Source organism: Egretta garzetta, unplaced genomic scaffold, assembly GCF_000687185.1.
Source record: "Egretta garzetta isolate BGI_Z169 unplaced genomic scaffold, ASM68718v1 scaffold14, whole genome shotgun sequence".
Lineage (NCBI taxonomy): Eukaryota > Metazoa > Chordata > Aves > Pelecaniformes > Ardeidae > Egretta > Egretta garzetta.
Window position 1 is genome coordinate 6571694 of NW_009259588.1, and position 17067 is coordinate 6588760.

Consider the following 17067-nt stretch of genomic DNA (forward strand, 5'->3'; position numbering starts at 1 on the left):
CGCTTCAAGCACGCCTCCTGCAACTCTTGATTCAACAAGTGAAACCACTCATACTAACCCTGAAACACACGCCGAACCCTCCTGCAAAACATGCCAGTGGAAGGCTCCAAACTAGAAATTCAATTTCACGATCACACCCCAATCACAACGAGTTTTATTATGTTTGGGATTTAATACGGAAGGGCCTCAGATTTCTGTTTTAAATTATTCCTCCCAGCAGGCTAGCTTTCTTTTTACACTGCCTTCCTTTCCTTCTACGGCATTTTAAGATCTTTATTTTTACTATAATCTGGAGAATAAAAGAGGTCACTAATACCTTTACTTGGTTTGCAGAGCTGGAGAACATCTGGATCCCAAAATGACAACAGAAGAAGAGAAATGTTAAAAAAACCCACAATACTTGCACCAAGAAATCAAGGATTTCCTTTTCCTAAGAATATTCAAATTGCAACAAAGGAAAACTACAGAATATCAGAGCCTTCCACAGAGTAAGTGGTTCAATTCTCAATCATGGAAAAATAACTATATTTAGAAACGCATAATACGTTACTTTTTCTTCTGATAAATTCAGTGGAATTAAGAGAACCAGATGGCCAAATATCTATGGAGTATTCAGATCTATTACAGTGATGCAGGAACATTAGAGAGGAAGAAATCCTACACGTCCTGAGAGTAGCCTGTGCAGACCACATAATAACAAATGAGATCATTATGCGCAGCCTCAAAGCAAAATGGTCTTTTGACTTTCAACAATTTATGTGCGCTGTGGAATGTCAAGTTATTATCTTTTTTTTCTATTCAAAAAAATTCCTGAAGCACTATTCCTTCCGATTTAGCACAAAGATTATACAATGAAAAACCTCTACTCCCAATAAATGATCATTTGGCAACTTCAGTGATCACAGGACTTGAAAATGCTGGTGTTACAAAACATTGGTTTACTATTTAAGTGCAAGTGAAAAATGAAAAGCACAGCTCTGAATCCCAGTCTGAAAAAAGCAACACACCCACCAAAGCATCACTGATGCACACAGCAAAAAAACCACCCCAGCAAAGGGGAAACATCATCGCCGCTTTAACACTCTCCAGGCAAAGAAAGCTTCCCGGACAAGTTGTGTCAGCAGCTCCACAGCATCCTCTCACGACGGAACGAGTTTCACTCGTGCAAGTCAATGGCACTGAAGAACAGGTCTACAACTGTCACTCGGTATTAAACCCATCCCAGGTCTTTAACTGCAGAATGGGGGAAGGATGATGCAGCCCTGAGAGCCCTAGGGGGGAACGTGAGATGCAGACTCAGCTCCCCACCGTGCCACCCTTCGGGCCAGGACAGGAGCCCACTTCCAGGCTTGATTCAGCCATCTGAGCAGCAGAGGCACCACAGCTTCCCCATCTGATGGGAGCACTGTGGGGACAGACACAGGGAAGCCTGAAACGCTCAGGTATTTTTTGATGTGCTGCACGCAGACTCCCTAGGTGGTCCCTGGAAAGCGAATCCTGCATTGCTGTATTCTGCTCTTCACCAAACACATAACTAAAACTGGAGAGGATGGAAGAAGGAAGCAAGTAACTTTGAATTTAACATACACAGTGAAATTCTGCCAGCATTTCCACTTGAAAAATCACTGGTTTAGACAGAGTCCAAAAATAATAGCATCTTTATTCTAGCTTTATGGCTATAGTTATGCTAACATTTTCAGTACCACTATATTTCCGAAATACAATCAATGATTACTAGAAAGTTTTGTTAAAAGAAGTTTTGAGATGAATTCTGATGTTCTGTTTTCTTAGGCTGCAAAGGAATGTGATGAGCGCTGACATGAAAAGCACTTGAACTGTGCCAACACTATTTTCTTCTATAAACACCAGTAGGAAAGCACCTACCAATGCAGCCATGAGTCAGTCTAGCTGATCAAAAACTATTTCGAGCCCTGTCTCTATACATTGTTCATGGCATGGAGGATCCGGAGCAGATTTTCTAGTAGTACTTTCCTTTTCCCCCCCCACAAATTTTAGTATGAGGACGTCCTACAGTGACACATCCCTCGAAGGATTTCCCTCCTGCTTACCCACAAACTGTCCAGCCCCCACAAAACTGAGTGGATTGCACATGTCAGCCCAACTAATTAATTCAAGCTTACAAATAGCTACCCAATCGTTGAAGGATATGTACTTACTCAGTGTTTTCCCACACACATTTTACTTAAGTATTTTATGTTTAGACAGCCTAATATATTAATCAGTCTGAAAAGGGCAAGAAGGCTAAATTAATTAGACGATTTATACCTGGTTCAAGACCTTTTTACTTGCCTCAGGAGTGTAAAGTGGCCCTTACGTGTGTGAAGATCAAGACCTAGGATTTGTATGTTTTACATTACTTGTGGGAAAACCCTGCGTGATACTGGTGGGTTTTACTTCAATGATTACAGTCCCCAAGAAGGAACATGTCCATATCTGTATTTATAGTATATATATAGATCTTATATATACTATAAGTTTATAGTATATTTATAGATCTAGATATAGCCCCAAAGGCCACAAGGTTCTTCACTCGTTAGAGATCTCGTTCTAGAAGACATCAAATATGCATTGAACCCTTTAAGCCCCGAATAAATCTCCCAAGAACACACTTGACCATGCCTTAAACACAGAAACAGTCTGAGGATGACTTCAATCGTGGTCTTTCTGCCCTTCCCCACCCCCCCACCCCACCCCCCTTTTTTCCCTCACAGTTCACATACCTTTGCTCAATTCACTGAATTGAGGTTTACAGCAAGAAAAAACACAGTCATGAAACTCAATTGCGATTAACTGGTAGTAACATCGCAATTATAGCCAGGAAAAAAAAACAAACCACTGCTTAAAACTCAGTATATTTTTATCTACACATATATGATTACAAATGACTTCTTTGACACCAGATGTGCCACGCATTCTGTGCACACCGCTGCAGCTTCAACCATGAACCTATCTCCGCTTAACCCTTCCAAACACCAGCAAGCTGCTACGCTAACAAATAAAACAAAACCAAAACCCAGCTTAAACGATTCTATGATTCTATGAAATCACCCTCCTTGTGGTTTCCTTAACTAAACTGCAGCAGCTTGCCCCATGTAGGGGAAATCTCAGTGTTTGTGTACCCGTGAACTGCTTTTTACGCTTCTGCAGTTAATTCAAACATTTTCCCCATCCACATCAATCAAGCGTGCCAATGGCTCACCCAGGGACAGCGTAGCGAGCATCTTGTCTGCAAGCCTACGCACTCCTACACAAGCCACGTGCAGTTAGGTTAATTAAGAGGGGCCTTTGGTACACATTTCGAGAAACCTCCGAATTCCTGTCTCCGTGACATGGTACATGAAGTGCTTTATCACATGCACTCTGTACACTTGACACCAAAGCTGGCTGGAAAATAGCTGCCAGCACTACCCTTAGCTCCACGTTCCCATGGTCGCATCTCAAGCCACGTGCTCCTTCTCAGCAACACGTGACACATCACCCAAAATATCAGCCTGTAAGGGGAAGGATCAGCATCAGCAAGATGGGGGGTGGGGAAGTGGGGTTTTTTTTGGAGCCAGTTCTGACATATTCCGATGCTAAAGCAACGCCACTGATGCGGGTGAGTCCTGTGCAAGCCACTATGTCAGCTTAGGTGTTTTCCTTCTAGGAGGAGGAATATCCCTTAACTTAATATCCAATACATTAAATCTACTTTAAGTAACGTACTAGAAAATGATACTTAACCAGAAGGTCTAAGTAACAGCTCTGGATCTCCATCGCAGGCACAGCACAAGCAGCCGCAGTTCACAGTGCTCCTAGCATGTACTGCCAGCACCTTGCAGGCTTGGAGGGGAGAGCTGAGGTGTCACTCCCACCCTCTCCCCTGAAAAATGCTCAGTTCGTCAACAGAGATATTCTGCTAGGAAATGGAGAGACTGACAACTCATTTCCATCAAATCACTGGGCAATAATAAAAAGAGGTCCACTTACTTAAAAGAAGCACAAATTAGGGTAACACACATCATTTCAGAGGTGTTACAGAAAGAGGGGGTTTGTCCTTTAGCTGTAATTGACGAAGAGCAAACACAAACTTGCAGTTTGGCAGGGAAAGGCCTCAGCCACGGAGGACAGGGTCTTCAGTCAGTGTCCCTCAGTTGAGTGACTGATGAATTAGGCTGAGAAGGTGTCTGTGCTTTGAACTTTCTTGTATAAAGGATAAATACAGTCAGGCAGAGCAGATGGACAGACAGACAGCTATTAAAAGCTCCACAGATAACCCTCTGGCAGCATCACACACAGAAAACACAGATACTGAAGAAACTTCACAGACAACAGTCTTGGAGCTCAGATACCGTAATGCAGTTAAGATCCAAAGAATATGTTTTTAAAGCCACACAGATGATTGTCCATTTATTTTATAAGAGAAGGCCAGCCACATCCGACAACACACTTCATGAACCATTAACGCAGCGGAATCCATTTATTGCTTCTTAGTATACACACTGAGAAGAAATTAATAAATATCATCAACTGGAGCAATACCAGCTTGCTAAATGGTGATCCATTTAATTTCAAAATGCTGCTCCTGCTAAAATTTACCGAAAACACTGACCTTCCTGATCACTTCTCAAAACAGTTCCCGTAACAGCACAAAGCAGGCTGAGGCAGCTGAACTCACACAAGTTGCAATCTGCGGCGTTGTGTGCTTTTCAGCATGGTGTTCTGAACTCAGAACTGAAAAGAAACTATTTTGAAGCACATTTCACTGAGCAGCTCACAAGAAAAAGGCTGCAGCCCCAGACTTTTATAGACATTTCAGCCTGCAGTGCTTCACTCCCACTGCTGGTCTATACACTGAATACACACACTCCTCTCCGCACACGCTCACATGCACCCAGTGTCACACTGGGTATTTCACTTCTAATAGTAAACCGGGCAGAAAGGAATTTTATTTTTACACTTTCACACCACCCACTCCTAATTAATGTCAATCAGCATCTTCTGCATAGCACACACTGCAAATATATGTGGCCTTATCTGTGCCGGGGGCCGGGGGTGGTGGCAAGAATTGCTACTGCTGCTAAAAACTGAGTGGGCTCCACGTGATGGATTCACGCAAGTAAGAACCTGGAGACGCACGACCCTCCTGAGGGGTCATTAAAATGGGGGGACATTTCTGTCGATTGGTTTGTACTTCCCTCCCCCAATGCATATGGGAAGTAATCCTCCAGTTTGGAAGAGCCATTGCAGACTTCCCGAGGTGCAAGAGGGAGCGAGGACTTGCCAGTACATCTTGACAGCTGCCGGGAACAGCAGCAGCAGCGGGAGGGAGGGACAGCAAGAAAATTTTGCTGGTGACTTCAGCGGAGCCTGCATTTCAAGTCCACACTGTTTAGACAACCACGGACCAAAGCCAGGCAATTAAAACCACTGTCAGCTACCAGGTATGTGCCTGTGATTCCACTCCCTGGCTGTCCCGATAGCCACCACAGCAGCAGAAGGGAGGGTAGGAAAATCTTGCCCCCAAAACCCAAAGCAGACAAACTTGGTTTCCCAGCACATGCACCACTCACTTCTTTTTATAGACTGCTTTTCTCTCAGATGCAAAAGTAAATCCAGCTCAGATGATTTCCCTGCCTTAACTTTTGTACAAGAGGAAGACAGAAAGCTAAAAAAGGAAAATTAGACACTTCATGAAATCCGTGATTAAGACACAGAAACTAACAAGACAGATGGGCTGAAACATTCAGGGAGCTTCAGTTCATCAGCCCATGTTTTTCCAAAGATCTACAGTAAACTATTGTCTTCCCCATGTAGAATTTTTAAATCCCATTTTTCCTTGCAATAATTTAACACCATTTCTAAACTCGGAGTCCCCTTGTTGGGTAGTCCAAAATAAACCCCAATATTTACTCAACGGGTACATGGCCCTAGAACCTAGCTAGGGGGTTTTTCCTCCCCTTTCCTTTGCCTTTTTTCGGGTGCAGATAACAGCTGCCGCTGCTGGCACAGAGAAGGTGAGCTTGCTGGGGAGGCAGAGGGGGGCGGTGGTGAAGGCAGGGGGGAGAAGCAAGAGGCTGCTCAGGCAGCACCCAGCGGCACCTCGCTCCGCTCTGCTGCCCGCTTTGCTCCCTTGTCTGCACCCGCGGGAGGAGCTGCTGCCACTGGCATTAGCTGGGTCATTACCGTGCAGACAGAAACACGAGGCCCAATACACAGCTAACTCCCTCCTACAAGTGTTCATCTCACAGGGGTAAGAAGCGGCAGTCAATACTTCATGCTCTGAAATGAAGGGCTGACAGCTCCTGGCAAGGGTGGTCTGCCCCTCCACAAGCTCCTTGCTCACAACGAGGACTCGGGCTGGTCCATCCCTGCCCTGTATCCCTTCTTCCATCAGAAATTAAGTCCCCTTTTCTGCAGGGTGCACAAAGCAGCCACTTGCCCAGGGAAAAAAGGAGGGGGGCAAGGAGAAGAAGAAGGAAAAAGGGAGGGAAGGAAAAAAAAAAAAAAAAAGGAAATCTGTGGCTCCATGCTTGGCAAAAGCCAGTGATCAGCAACAACTGCCGAACGCTGAGTCACTTCTTTCCCTTCCACCTGGCGAGTGGCTGCCCAGATCCATTCAGCAGAAAGCCTCTTTTCATCAAAACTGGCACAAATCTGGAGTAATTCCCTCCGTTTCAATGGAGCTGTTCAGGATTTACGGCAGCATGACACGACAAGCAGAATCCTGGCCGTTAAGAGCTACAAGCCCAGGTTTCCCTGCAGGAGACTGTGCTGCTCTGCTCTCGTGGGCCACGCTGCTAGCCGTGCAACAGCACTGATCCCGCGGCTGGTTCTGTTTTTCCTGATGCTCTCATCTCCAATAGATGCTCTGCGAGCAGGACCTTTGGAAAAATTACCCTCTTTCACACACTTCAGGAGAATTTTGACAAGGTATGAGCAGAAGAACGTTTAGTAGTTTGAATTCATTATTTTTTTCCGATTTAATTTTTTCCCAGATTTCATTTAATGCTCTAATTTGGTTTTGCAAAGATTTATAAAATCATTATTTTTTAACATCTCGCTGGACTGTGTGAATCAGAGTTCAGAAGATGGCAGAAATATCTTCTGTGCAGATGATGTGTGAATAAGCAAGGGCTGAGATCAAGATTTAAGGAATACCAATCAGCTTTACCAGACAATTATCTACTCTATTTATGTTCTCAGCTTAAGAAAAAAGCATTGCTAGAGGATTTATGCATGCAGCGGAAGGTTTCTACAAGCAGGGAAAGACCCTGACAAAACTACATTTACTCCCACCCAGTATGCAATGCAACAGCAACCAGAATAACAAATGGCAAACAAACACAAAGCCCAACCTTTGAAACAGGACTCTCTCAACAGAAGAGAGTTTCTGCTTTACTATAAACACAACACCTAAGTAAAAAAAAAATGCATTCACACATATACCAAGGGACTGACAGGTTTTTTTCTAAACAAATGCAATGAGTCTTGCCTGTCCTGGTTAAGTATATTTACAACAGTCAAGAATAGGATGTAACCGCCCAGAAACAGTGGCTTTCATGTAGTCCTTTCAATATGGGGAACACACTGTGCTCTACAAATATTAATTTAGCCTGAACAGCCAGTGAGGTATGCAAATATTACTCCGAGCTTCAACTCGAGACGACTGAGCACAGAGGAACAGCGAGGGGGATTTTCAGCAGTGCTTCAGGGAGCCTGCTCACAGCCAGGGAAAGCTGGGATCTTGTATGTCTGCAAGTGCTTTCAATAGTCCTGCCCTGATCGACTTCCTAGACACGCTGCAAGTCAGAGCCTGAAGCTGAATCCCCCTGCTTTTTCTCTTCAGGAGACCCAGATGAGCAAACATTTTCTGTATCCCAACTGGTTATGCTGCCAAAATCAACAAGGCGGTGTGCAGACATGGGTGCACCCCATGACATCTCCCAGGTCCTGGCTGTCCCAACCAAGAGGCCCAGCTGGGACATACTGCCATTCCTTCACCATCCCCATGCTGGAGCTCCCTCCCCATGGAAACCCAGTGGTGAGAGCCAAGCACACCGTTTTTGCCCGTAAGTAGGGGATGGCCTGGAGACAACCAGAGACGGGACCTTGACTCACAACCTGGAAGGTAGGAGGCTCACTGCTTTTGACATGGTCCAAAAAAAGCCACTGCAACCATTTAGGTGGGCAAGAGGAAGTGCAAACAGACCCCTATTGGCTTCTTGTCTTTTGAGGAACGATGATGCTGAAGAACCCCTGAGGCTCAACTGGTGAGGACAAGGCCAGAACATGACAAAGTCCAATGAGCCTCGCTGCGTATTTTGCCTTTTCAAGTTCCACCTCTAATCCAAAGGGAGGAAAAAAACATTTGTGAAGTCAAGGAAGCAGACAAGGAAAGGAGAGCTGAAACAATGTGGATCTAAGTGACCTGAAAAGAACAATCTCCTGGACCAATTTTTTTCTACCACCCCACAAAACAGCAGCAGAGGAAAGTGAAAGACAGAGAAATAGGTATCTTTAGGACAGGGTATACAGCACTGCAGCTGCTTCCACCTGAACACAACACCTTTAGACCAGCAGCCCAAAGAAGGTAATTCTCATAGCAACCATAACGCTTAAAACTATTCAACCCTCTCCCTCAAAAGCCTTGGTTTTAGCTCTTTATAATGCCGGCAAATATTTTTATTAAAATCTTCCATGCAAACATCTGCCTCAGACTGATCTTTTGTGGGAAAGTTTCAGCAAAAAAAATTCAGCCATTTTGGAGAAAGGAAGTAGCCAAATAAATATGTAGCTTTGACTGTTTTAAATTTACTTCTGCTGCTGCTGTTGTTACTAATTTATTGAAATATAAAAATGGCTTCATGCTCTGAAGCAAGCCTGAAAATTTGGCAGAAGTGTTATGCTGATCAGAGATGCAGTTTTAGCTGGTCCTGTGAAAAATCACCTATATTTGGTTAATTTTAAATCCCTGGGCAGTGGGGGAGGAAATCAGCAGCTAAAGTCTGCAGACTTTTCATCAGCGTAAACTTCACGCCCCAGGCTTCAACACAGCTCCATATGGGCCATGGCATCTATGAAAGGGTCTGTCCTCATGGGGTTCGCTGCAGAACAGAAGACTGAGCTCTAAGCAGCTTTGGGATTTTTGAAGTCAAGAAACCACTGTTAGTAAAGAAAGATACAATTATTTAAATATACTGTTCTTTACCTGGATATGTACAGAAGCAAGGAAGAGACAAAGAAGAGTGAAGAAACACTTGGGGCTTCCTGTTAGGGTTTTGGTTTTTTTTTTTTAAAGAAAGTAAATCCATAGGAGCAGCAGAGCACAAACACTTAAAATATCCCCAACACAGAACTTCACAAAGTAAATATTTTCTCGTAACCCAGCATGCCTGCATTGAAAATTCGTGCTCTGCTGTTCTCTAAAGTATTCTTCTCCTTCAAGAGCAACGCTTGGAGACGGTGACACAGCAATGCCAAGTTGCCCTCCCTGTACGCCAAGGCACCTCCACTCAAACACCCCCAAATGCCATTTCTTCCTTGTCAGAAATCTTTGTTAACAATTTTTTTTTTTTGTGAGCTGTGCTTTCCTTTTTTTGTTTGTAAACAAAGAAACAAACAAAAAAAATCAGAATTCAGAAAAGCTCTGCCAGAACTCAATTAATAAATAATGAGCATCGACTGGTTTTGATCATTTCCTTCTGTCTGAGCCTTACAAACTGACAGTAAAACAGTGTATGACCCTTTACAGGACAATTTTACTATCACATTACATCCCCAGTGGAAATTAAGCAACACAAATTTGACATTTTGAATGGGAATGGCTCATCCAATTTGGTGCAATGTTACCCACTGGGAAGTCCAGAGAGAAATACGCTTTGAGCCTGTGCAGCAGGATTTGCACAGCATCTACCTAGTCACACAGCAAACCCTTGCACAATCTGCACCAGCTCTTTCCCCTGCGCTGCAGTACAGAAATGTAGCTAACACTTTCCAACTCACAGAGCCATACTATTTTGCTGGGCTTTTTGCATTGTGTGGATGAAAACACAACTTGAGCTTGAGTTCAAGCAGTTCCTCAGGATGTGTGAATCCAGAGGGATGGGTATGGAAGGGCAGGAAAGGAGAGGAGTAAAGACATCCTGTCCTGCTGCTATAACTGGAAACATAGGGATGGAAGAAGTTACTTTCATATTCAAAACTGGAAAATGGGAAAAAGGGAAATAATAGGAGTTTAGAGAAAGGGAAGCTGAAAAAGCTAGTTTGGTCACCTAGAAAAAAAAAAGGATGACTAGCAAACACCTTTTGCCCCAGAGAGAGTATAAGAGGACAGAAGAAACAAACATACAGAGACAACTACACAAGTAGTTTCCAGCATTTTCTTTAAAAATCGTGGCCAGGAGCACAGATTCCCATTCCGCCTCTGTTGGCATAACTTTACTTGATGGGAATATGCCAATTTATACCAGCCATACCATTTATAAGATACCGGAGATAAAACCGGTATTAATAATATCTTTTTATGTCCTGGTGTTCCTGAACACACCATCTGTTCACCTTAGGAAACTGCAATGAGCGAGGTGCCCACTGTACAGGCTGATCTGCCAGGATTCATGAAGTGAATGGAAAGTCAGGATTTCCATGACTTCAGCCCTAATTTGACTACCAGCAACACCAAGTGATCTCTATCCAAAGCATAAACACGTTCTTTATAAACAGCTTAAATGCCAGTACTTTAAAAGCACAACTGTTCATGTGTTGTAATCTCTCTAATGAATAAAATTCAATCACATCTACAAAGAAAAGAAATCTGTTTGTTGACACACCACTGAAAGGAAGCAAAGTATGTCTCACAATACTAAAAAACCTGATGACAAACGTAAGGGAAATTACCCTTTGAATAATTTGTGCATGACCTGTAAGTTTTAGTGGGCTACAAGGAATACAAACTCGACAGTTCCATTTTGGTCTCGTACCGATACTTTAATTTTTTATAGATATGTACACACTTTTAAAATGCATACTTAGTCTCTTTTTTAAACTCTCTAAACTGCTTTGGGTGCAAGGGAAGGCTGGATTTGACCTCTTGCATGAATCACGTGTACAAGCCTTCTCAAAAAAAAGCATGTGGACAATAAAATAAAAAAAGAGGACAACTTTCCTCCCCTGCCTCTTTAAGATACTGCTGCCTTTCAGGCAGACAGTAAATGCTGCATTCAAACAACAGAATATTAATTTCTCTTAGTAACAGCAGCTATAAGTGTAGCTACTGCTTATACTGCTTCCATCCTACTAGTGTGATAACTGTCCAAAGCATAACACTCAACTGAATTGCCATAATTTCTGATAAACATCTAATTTTTTATGTAACAGAAAAGAAAAAAAAAAAAACCACCTTCAGAATGTTACCCCTTTCCTCTGTTGCCTTATTCTGCTTCTTTGGCACCAAAAGCAATACTGCTTCCCCTCCCTTGGATGTCTGGCACCCTTTCTTAAACCAAAACACTGATTCAGTGGATGCTCTGCCCACTATTACAGATAACACGCCTTTTCCAAATCAGAGTCTCTTAAGGACAACGCAGGGTAGCTTTATTTTTAATCATTCACCAACTAGTATCCCATTTAGTATTGAGTAAGAATTGGCTTTCTGCATTTTCCTCTGCTGTATATGGTATTTGCATGTGGTTACTGCATATTATACAAAATAGCGATCAAAATAAATGGCCTGTGTTGTATTTACTCATACACAGAGTACGTATCGTAGGCAAGGGCACATTTTGCCTTTCATGTATTTTCATTATGATAAATAAGGCAGAGGCATGAAGAGTCCATCCCTCTGCATGGTAACAGCATGTTGGGCAGGGCGGCAGCAATAAGAAACCCAACTTTACCGACTCTTATCGCCCTGTACCGACAAGAAGAAAAAAATCCTGCAGAGTCAAAATGCTAGACAAATTATATCATTTGATGCAATCGGTTACTCCTTCTAGGTTTCAGTCTGTTTCACTGAAAGGCAACTTTTTAATAGCATTATTAAGGTAGCACACCATCATTTATTCTTACTTGTCATTTTTCAGCTAAAAGTATTTTTGCCTCTTGTATTTCCTTTTTTTACTTAAAGGAAGGATGGCCCAATAAAAATGTAATGAGAAAAAACAGCACGGAATGCAACAGCGCTGATTTATAGGGTCAGATGAAGAGATGAGAAACGTCCATTAAATCCAAACACTACTTCCAGTCTTCCTTCTTGAACTTTTACTGTTTTGCACATTTTCCCTTATACCCTTGCAGTAACACATGGATGGCCCAACCATATCACACTTACTTGCTCTTTACGTAACAGATTCCTGCTCTATTATCATCCCCTACTGCAATAGTTGTGTGTGTTCTCATTACCCCGTCACCATAAAATGTCAGAACAACAAAACAGACTTCAGTGTGCAGCTCTGGGGCATTTTGGCAAGTTTAAAAGGAAAATGGAAAGAAGAGAGAAAAGAGAGAAAGAGAACAGGGGGGAAAGAGAGAAGAGCAGCACTTACTCTTCTGAGTGGGAAGGTATGCCAAGAGGACAACCGCAGTGCTTCACAGTAAAGCTCAAGAGATCTAAAAGGTCTGCAACAAGCAGGGTGCTGTGTACTGATCTGGGGTGCTGAGCACCCGCTGTTCCCACTGTGGCTACAGAAAGCAGACCCCTGCCTCACTCAGGATCGAGCTTTCTGTGTCATGGACCATCTCGCTCCCTGCAGCACCCAGCACGATGAGAGATGCACCAGTTGTCATCCATGGGAGCTTCCAAGCCCCTTCCTCGCCACCCTCACATGCAGACACTCCCCTACACCGTGCTATGGGGAGGTGACCACGCGGACACTGCAGCAAACATCAGTCAGCTCCTCCACCTTGACATACAGGTCAAACGCAGCAGCAGTAGAGAAGCCGTTCCGTTGTTTTAGTGATACAACATGACAAAAGTCACAGAAAAAGTATAAACTTACCACCTAATGGAACGAAACCCAAGTAATCTTCCCCCTCCAAACACTCTGAAGGAGCACGAAGTACCCTCAGTAACTTAACTGAAACAAATCCTCTACAAAGTCACTTCTCAATACTTGCGAAATAGCCCTGCAAGTTTTTCGAGCATCATGGGAACACCTGAGCGCATGTGTTAACCTGCGCATCTAACAAGCCTGCTGCTTCTCTCATCGAAATCAGCTGCCCTTAATTTGAACAGTAGGAGACCTGAGCCTTTGCCGCTGCTGTGTTCTTTATCAGAGCTCTATAAATGTCACACCTTTATTTTATTAGTGAAAGACATATTTTATAAATTAACAATAAAAGCATTCTTGTGTGTGAGGGGTTTTTTTGGCCCCTGTTGTGACTCTGAATTCTTGAAGGTCAGCTAAAGTGGTCCGTAAAAAGGGAGAGAAGAAAATGCTCTGCAATATCCTTTTAAAGAGCCTCCGCAGTAGAAAGACAATAAATAGCTGATTTGTGGCATGGCTTTGAGGGCAGCCACGAATGCTAAGACCACAGTTAAATGAACCTAGTTATGAAAGGAGCAGCAGCTCGTCCAGTACTGTACCTACATTAGTTAACTCTTTTTGTGATTCAAGTCCAAGACTTCATATTGTTCTGTTTCCGCCTATTCCTCTGCTCCAGATTCCCTTTGTGACACTTTTATCAATGGAAAATCGAGGGAGGGGTTTCCAGCTGGGAGCCCAACAAAAAAAACAGGAGGTGCAGTCTGGTTTTCTCACTTGCGCTGCAAGAGCCATTTTAGCGCCAGTAATAAAAGAAAAACTACACAAAGAAAAAAAAAAAAAGACATGACCTGAAATTATTTTATCATCACAAATGCTGCACCGCTCTTTATTGTCTGGTACGGTTAGTCTCACACATTGCCACAATAATTTGCTAGCTTAAACAGAGCTCCTTGCAAATAATGTATTTGTATTAAGGGACAATGTCAGCTAGAATTCCAGCGAAACACTAAGAAAAAGTTACCGGTGCCATCGGTCAGATCTACTCTTTGTCATGCCCTTGCCATTTTTACAGATTTATAGCTGCAATGTCACAATTTTAAAAAAAAAATAAATAATTAAAATAGCCTGATTGTGGCCTTTGCGAGAGGTGGGGAAGGCACACACACACACTCACACACATGGGAAGGTAGCTTGCACACTGGGAGCCACGCAAAATGGATTTTGCACGGGCACACCTACATGGCTACACCTGGGGGTGCCATTACAGCAGCCGTGGTGCGGGCACAACCGAAGCCAGTTGGGTGCTTACATTAGAGTTGTAACCTTAGAAGGTGGTTTCGAAAATGAGATCATTTGCAGTAAGAGGATTTTCAAGGTAAGTCAACGGATAGATTTGGTCTCATTTAAGACCAGAAAAGACTATTAATCACACATTGGAACATTATGGCAGCACAGACCATTCATCTTGGGAGGCACTTTGTATAATAACAGCAGAGCTCACATAAATGTCCAGGAGCACCGCTCCACACAGGCTCCTTGAACTCCTTGAGCTACCTACCGGAGCTATTTCCATACACCACCAAGCAGCCCTGGCCACCACCATCTTCTCAAGCGAAAGGACAGGTACCTCAAAACCTTCAGTAGGCAATTACCCAGCCACTGCAGGCTCTGCAAGTGTCCCAAAGACAAGGAAAATGTCCTTCTCACACGTACGCTGCCTGAACGAGATGGCTGATCAGCTTGCAGTGTCTGTAACCGCTCTGCTGAGAAAAGCACCTTCAGATACCACAGAAACTGAGACGGCTATCACCAGAAGGCAGCAGCTGTCACCCCAATTGCCTAAGCTTGGCCAATCTGCAATAGGACAAGAAGAGCAAAGCCGAAAGGAAAACACAAGGGTAGAGAATCAGATGCAAAGGCTGTCTGCTTAGACAACGGAGAATACTCGAAGATGTGTCTCATGATGAAGGAGAACTGGCAGTCTTCATCATCAAATAGCCTGAGAGTCCAGAAGTCACCTGAGAGAGCATGGTATGGTACCCAGACTCACAGATAGTGTATTTTAGCCTGTTGGACAATTTTTAGTAGTATTTTCAAAAGGTCATATGGAACTTGGGTACCTAAACCCTAAAGAAAAAAAGCAAACTAGTAAACCTTGAGAACTGACTGTTAGCATTCTCTGAATCTGTACTGCAGACCTGTTAAGAGGAACAAGTGTTTGGGGGCTCTCAAGTACCAGATACCCGCCCTGTAGATATTTCTACCACGGGAACATGCCAAAGCAAGAGGGGATAAAACACTTGCAACATTTGTGATGACACTGGTAAGTGCCTTCATTCCTAACGCTGCAAACCTCCCAATTTTTTAAATAGGCTGCTGTAAACCCAGTACCTGCTCCGTTTTACATTGAGCTTTATCGTTGGTTATATTCTCCCTAAATAAATAAATGAACTTCATCGGTGACTACAGCAAACCCACAGACTACAGTTACGTCTCCAGCTCCAACCATTTATTGTCTTCCACAACATACAGAGCAATTCTCATTAAGTAGTTGAATGTGAAGCAGCTCAGTAGACAGTCAAGGAAATGTCTAACCAAAACTAATCTAAAGGGACAAACTATGTGTGGAAAAAATTAATTTAACTTGTGCAAAGTCACATGAAGTAACTGAAGGAAGCCTATGTGATCCTAGCAGACACAGCCTACACCGTGTCACAGACAAAAGGGACAGGAGGAAATACCCTTGAAAGTATTTCTTCTCAGCTCCAAATCTAGAAATCAGCACATGGGTAGGTCACATTAATCAAACCCATCAAAGAAATCTTCCTATCATTTCTGATCACCACTCTACCCTGTCTAAGGTCTCATCTTTCATTGTGGCCAATCTCGGAGAAAGACATCAGAAAAGAAAAAATGACAAAAAAAAAAAAAAAGAAAAAAAAAAGAAAAAAAAAGAAAAAAAAGGAAAACCACCACACCCAAAACTCAAACCTAATAATTACAAGCCAAAAAATGAAGCGGAGGAAAAATTGTTTCCTGTCCCTGAAGGTAAGGTTGAAGTCCTGAAGCACTAGATTTGAGAATAATTAATTAGAGATCAACAAGTTAAACAGCCTAACAGGGTCTTTTTAATTTATTAAATATATTTTGCTTTAATCACTTTAATTTTTCAGAAATGTACAATAATCTTTGTGGTTTGAAATGACTTTGTATTCATTTTTTAATGGAGAGTATTTTTATTCATCTAATACATTATCCTTTCAAGAAAATTATCATACTTGACTACAAGTACTTAATGAGGCGCTAATTAATACTCCTATTTCTCCCCATTTAAACCTCCTTTGAGAAATGAGGTCAGAAACCTGGCTTAACACACAAGACAATTCTTGGAGGCTGAAGGGGAAGGGACCCAAAAGGCACCTGTCACCCTTCTCCATGGAGGACATCCCACTGGAAAACTGAAGCCCAAGACGACAGCGATCCCTCCGGCTGAGCAGGCAGCCAACACTAGCCCCCCGCACGGCAGCCGTGGGGGCACGCTGGCCTGGCAGCACGCCCCTTCTTCTCCACAGCTCGTGAATGACGAGAAGTAATTCCTCCACTTTTGGTTTAACAGGACCAGATTTAACTCTCCCACCCTCCTCAGCCTGCGGAACCCAGCTAAAGGGCTCGTCCTACCACGGCGTGCTCCTGAAGCCGCTTATTCCCCTGTCTTGCTTCTGCCGAGTGACCGCCGTAACACAATGACGGGCAGCCCCACCTTCCTCTGCACAGAGGCCCTGCCGGAGCCGTGGCGCCCTGCCAGCCGCTCCAGCCGTCCCCGCGCCTCGCCAGGGGCGCGGTAAGCAAATTCAGGTTATGAACACCTCCCAGAGCAGGAGCGGCTGTTTCAGACTCGAGGAACTGCTGCAGGTTTAAAGAGCAAAAGCAAAGATCAAGCGCAAGCGTTTCTGAAGCTCTTGGGAAATTTGCAGACACTCACCCATGAACTTCACTTCTGGGTTTGCTCCGCATTGTGTGCTAATTGCAATTATCTAAGAGCAGCTCCACAATGGGAGGAGGGGAAGAGAGGAAGGCTTCCTTT

At 43.4% G+C, this 17067-nt stretch overlaps 1 protein-coding gene across 6 annotated transcripts in view; it reads right to left on the reverse strand.

The window, feature by feature from the left end:
* ATXN1 (ataxin 1) overlaps positions 1-17067 on the reverse strand; it is a 228012-nt gene that overhangs the window by 130698 nt on the left and 80247 nt on the right. The gene's annotated exons all lie outside the window — the stretch shown is intronic.